Raw genomic sequence first — 5,994 nt, 5'->3', positions numbered from 1 at the left:
TATGAATAAACTCTTAAGTGTTAGTGAATTTTGTTTGTACCATATTTAGGATCTTCGTATTTAAACCTCATATAAATACTTGGGAGACTCAAATGTAATTATGTAATAAATGAAGGGGCAAATATGTAATAAGTGAGGAGCCCTTATTCTATAAAGGATTGCTCACTATCCTCATTAGGAGAGGTCAAGTTGAGGCCATGGGAAGAGAGAAAATAGGCTAGAGAGCACACTGCCTCTAGCCTTCTTGTATATTCACCATTCAGATTGAAACAATATCAACATCAGTGTGGACGTAACCCAAACATTAGGGTGAACCATGATACATCTTGTGTTCTTTACTTTCATGCAGATTCACGGTAGGATTTACGTTGTTCCAAGACTCCTCCGGTTTTGTGCATCAACATTTGGCACTATCCGTGGGAAACGATACAAAAAGTTGTGTCGATTCTCTTTCATTTTTTCACCTCCACCGTGAATCTGCAAAACACACACAGAGACACAGACACATAGCTATCTCTCTCTCTCTGCCTCTGAACTCACGCCTTTTCCCACAACCCACCAAAACAAAAGAGACAGAAACTAAGACTGCTGCAGAGTACGAGAGGCGGAGAGAGAACTTTTTCAACGAGCTGGAAGTTGTTTTTGCAAATGTGATTTCATCCGTTTCTGTGCTGCTAAGAAATCGAAATCTGATCTTGATTCCTTCCCGATTGTTCCAAGGAAGAGACGGTCATCTCGGAGAAGGAGGCTCAACAAGAAAACAAGTTTTGGGTTTTTGTCAGTCCTCCAACGCCTTCTGCTCGTACAATCTTGTTCAAAGCATCGAAACACCCTGAATATCGAGGCTACATACCTTGCGCCACCGTCCGACCGTCTGCTTGCATCCTTACTTTAACAAGATTTGTAGGGTTTGCTACCAACTGAGCAACGATGCCGGAGATCCCATCGGAGAGAGCTTTGGCGGGGAGAGAGAAGGACCCATTGTCGCTCTTCAGCGAGCTTCTGAGCTGCTCGTACTCGATGATCCGAATAGGAGTGTAGAAGAGGTGTCTGAGAATCGCCGGTGACAAGCCCTTGTACAATCCTGCCGGACCTTGCTCTCGCACGATTTCTAAGGTGACCCAGAATGCGTTCGTACTCCGGGTTGACCCAACCAACACCGACTCACCGTGCAGCTGAAGCCTCGTCATCGTCAGGTCGACCAAAAATGTTGTCATCTCCGCCACTATCGTCGTGACCGACACTAGTAATATCTTCCTGTACGCTCCAAGGTTTTCGCTCTGTTTCATCGTCGTCAGTCCCCATCATCATTCCCAAGAAGAAGAGGTCGCTGAGAAGGAGGGCAGTCGCATGTTTGGGTATGACATTGACAAATCTGAAAAGGAAGCGGCTTTCTAGGTGTGAATCTTCTACAGACAACGATGGGGTTGAAGGGTTTCTTCTTCAGAAGATGCAGAAGATCTTTGATCCGATCCGCGGTAGTTGAACACTAATGACCCAGGATAATGCAGACGGAAAACGTATGTAGTCAGAATAGTTTTACATCCTCTACAGGTTGCAATGGGGGGAACAATAATGGTCATTCAGTTTTAAGTGTCCTGAGAATAATGGAGAAATCGCTTTCTGAGAAAGCCACGAGAAAAGCAAATCTATATGCTCTAATCTTCAAGTGGGGAGATCAAGAAAAGAAAAAGATGACCTTAGGTGGACAGAGAATGAGCGGGGAGATCAAGAAAAGCAAAAGATGACCTTGCAAAGCAATATGGGTGGACAAAGAGGTGCGGTGGAAAAGAAAAGTAAAAGCAGAAAGCAAAAGCATAAGCAAGGAATAAAGGGAGGAAAATAATGAAAAATGAAAAGATGTATGGAGATGGAGAAAAGCCGAGGAAGCATGGCACACCCATACCCACTGTCATTAGTGAATATTTTATTAAGTTGTCTTCTGCAAACTGGAGCAATTATTGTATAAGTTATACTGATGTGTAAAAAAAAAAAAAAAGAAAAAAAAAGGGCAAGCCCAAAATAGTGGGCTGTAATGTTATGGGGAGGGCGAAGGCCCATATGCCCAAAAGAGCCAAGCCCTATGGCTTCAAACTCTAACCTCCATCCCTCCACTTAAGGTTCACCCTCTATTATCACCAACCAGGTGATCAAAAGTACGTCCAGTGCTCCAAAATTATTCGGCAGCCTGCCGCTATTATCATCAACCAGGTGACCAAAAGTACGTCTAGTACTCCAAAATTATTCGGCAGCCTGCCACTATTATCACCAACCAGGTGACTAAAAGTACGTCTAATATTCCAAAATTATTCGGTAGCTTGCCGCTATTATTACCAACCAGGTGACCAAAAGTACATCCAGTACTCTAAAATTGTTCAGCAGCCTGCCGCTATTATCACCAACCAGGTGATCAAAAGTACGTCTAGTACTCCAAAATTATGCATGAGCATTACTCATGTCAATCACACATAAACATTCATAAGCATCACTCATGTCAACATTCATGAACATCATTCATGTCAACATCCATGAGCATCACTCATGTCAATCAACATAAACATTCATGAGCATTACTCATGTCAATCAGCTTCGAAAACTTCATTTACAGAGCTCCAGCTTCAAAAGCATCATTTACGAAGCTTCGACTTCGAAGCTTCATTTACAAAAGCTCCAGCTTCAAAGCTTCATTTTCAAAGTTTCACCTACAAAGCTTCAGTGCATGGTATACAAAGGCCCGCCTCTTTACGACTGCCACTTCGGCCCATACATGGATCGAATTTGAAGTCTTCAGCCAACATACTCTATTGACTGAAGACTTGGGGGACTACACTATGTACCATATATTGGGCTTCCGCAACTGGGCCTCATGAAAAATACTTGGGGGACTTAGCCCATTATTTATGTACTGAGGAGTGAACCTTTACTTTATAAAATGAACTCCTTCACTTTCATTAGAGAGCACCCATTATTCATGTATTGAGGAGCGAACCCTTATTTTATAAAAGGGATTCCCTCACCTTCATTAGAAAGAGACTCTTAGCTCATCACTTATGTATTGAGGAACGAGCCCTTATTCTATAAAAAAGACTCCCTCACCATCATTAGAGAGCATCGCCGCCAACTAAGCAACCACCTTGCAACGAGCATCACTCCTAACCCATCACTTATGTATTGAGGAGCGAGCCTTTATTCTATAAAAGGGACTCCCTCACCATCATTAGAGAGCATCACCGCCTGCTAAGCAACAGCCTCGCCGTGAGCATCAACTCTAACCCATCATTTATGTATTGAGGAGCGAGCCCTTATTCTATAAAAGGGACTCCCTCACCATCATTAGAGTGCATCGCTACCTGCTAAGCAACCGCTTCGCCACGTGCATCAACTCTAACCCATCATTTATGTATTGAGGCGCAAGCTCTTATTCTATAAAAGGGACTCTCTCACCATCATTAGAGAGCATCGCCGCCTGCTGAGCAACCACCTCGCCGCGAGCATCACTCAAAACCTATCATTTATGTATTGAGGAATGAGCCTTTATTCTATAAAAGGGACTCTCTCACCTTCAACGCCACAAGTCGAGCAGCCTCGCAACATGTGCTACTTCTAGTTGAGCATCATTTCACATTGAGCACCGCCTCATATCGAGTATCAATTCTAGACGACATCTAGTTACTTCGGCCTACACATGGACTGAGTTTCAAGTCTCCAGCCAAAAGACTCTCTTGACTGAAGACTTGGGGGACTACTGTTTGTACCATATTTAGGGTCTCCATATTTAGACCTCGTATAAATACTCGGGGGACTCAAATGTAATTATGTAATAAATGAAGGGGCAAATATGTAATAAGTGATGACCCTTATTCTATAAAAGGACTCCTTACTCTTCTCATTATGAGAGGTCAAGTTGAGGCCATGGGAAAAGAGAAAATAGGTTAGAGAGCACACTGCCTCTAGCCTTCTTGTATATTCACCATTCAGAGTGAAACAATATCAACATCAGTGTGGACGTAGCCCAAACATTGGGGTGAACCACGATACACCTTGTGTTCTTTACTTTCTTGCAGATTCACGGTCGGATTTACGTTGTTCCAAGACCCATCCGGTTTTGTGCATAAACAAATCTATTGTTTTGATGGGATACGCATTCTACGAAACTAGTTTCAATGATCCAACCGTCAAACATGCTTGTATGTACTTCGAGATCACATATGTCAAAAATTGCAAAAAACAAACATTCAGAGATCAAGTAACGAGATAAAACTTTTCGACGGTTATCAACGAAAAATCACAATTTAACGGTTATTTGAACTCCGATTTTGATGATTTTTTTACAGCTACACTCCTTGACCCTATATGAATACAATGAATGAACTCGATCTACTCTTAAGTGTTAGTGAATCTATTGTTTTGATAGGATACGCATTCTACGAAACTAGTTTTAACGATCCAACCGTCAAACATGTTTGTATATACTTTGAGATCGCATATGCAAAAAATTGCAAAAAACAAACATTCAGATATCAAGTAACGGGATAAAACTTTTCGACAGTAATAAATGAAAAATCATGATTTAACGATTATTTTAACTCCGATTTTGATGATTTTTTGCAGCTACACTCCTTGACCCTATATGAATACAATGAATGAACTCGATCTTCAATTTCAAATATTTACACTAGTGGATACCAATAAATCTTATGTTATACTTAATGAAAGTGTGAATAAACTCTTAAGTGTTAGTGAATCTATTGTTTTGATGGGATACGCATTCTACGAAACTAGTTTCAACAATCCAACCGTCAAACATGTTTGTATATACTTCGAGATCGCATACGCCAAAAATTACAAAAAACAAACATTCAAAGATCAGGTAACGAGATAAAACTTTTCGACGATTATAAACGAAAAATCATGATTTAACGGTTGTTTTAACTCTGATTTTGATGATTTTTTTATAGCTACACTTCTTGACCCTATATGAATACAATGAATGAACTCGATCTTCAATTTCAAATACTTACACTAGTGGATACCAATAATTCTTATGTTATACTTGATGAAAGTATGAATAAACTCTTAAGTGTTAGTGAATTTATTGTTTTGATGGGATACGCATTCTACGAAACTAGTTTCAATGATCCAAACGTCAAACATGTTTGTATATACTTCGAGATCGCATATGCCAAAAATTGCAAAAGACAAACATTCAGAGATCAAGTAAAAAGATAAAACATTTCGACGGTTATAAACGAAAAATCACGATTTTACTGTTATTTTGACTTCGATTTTGATGATTTTTTACAGCTACACTCCTTGACCCTATATGAATACAGTGAATTAACTCGATCTTCAATTTCAAATATTTACACTAGTGGATACCAATTTACTTGGGGATATAAAAATTTCACTTTAGAATCTTCTACGCATTTCTCTTGTGCAATGGTTTTAAGGTTTCTAATTTACTTGGGGATATAAACCAAGTTCACAGTCGGTAAGAATCAATTCTTTTATTATTTTTTGTTGTAAAATATTTTAATGAATTTTTCTTTTTTAAAATTTTATCAGTTGTCACCCAAATTTTACTATTTGATATTTCTAATTTTACTATTTGATGTCATTGATTAGTCCCTCATCTCAGCCGTCCATTGTCAATTTCATTCAGAAAGTATCCACCGTCCAATTCCACTAGAACTCACCGATCTGGCACCAATCCGCTTGATCCAGCTTAACACATCGCAACTGTCAATTTTTGAACTTTCCCAAACCCAATCCACAGCCGAATCACATTCCAGACAACGATCCACGTCAAACCACTTTAGCCAATAGAATCCAACTGCTCCCATTGTATAAAAACACATTCTCCTCATCTTTTAAGTCCATCTAAAAAATATCCAACTCTCAGAGTCTTTCAATCTAAATCGAAAAATCCCCAACTCCGCGAACTTTTCTGTCACCCAACTCCATCAATGGCGCCTAAAGCCGAGAAGAAGCCCA

At 39.9% G+C, this 5,994-nt stretch overlaps 1 pseudogene; it reads right to left on the bottom strand.

Moving 5' to 3' along the window:
- Positions 1–749: 749 nt before the first annotated feature.
- On the bottom strand, positions 750–1,289 carry LOC103405411 (mitochondrial uncoupling protein 3-like; annotated as a pseudogene).
- Positions 1,290–5,994: the final 4,705 nt, after the last annotated feature.

The sequence above is a fragment of the Malus domestica genome, chromosome 13 (genome assembly GCF_042453785.1).
Source record: "Malus domestica chromosome 13, GDT2T_hap1".
NCBI classification, from domain to species: Eukaryota; Viridiplantae; Streptophyta; class Magnoliopsida; order Rosales; family Rosaceae; genus Malus; species Malus domestica.
This window is presented reverse-complemented; position numbering and strand designations above follow the sequence as displayed.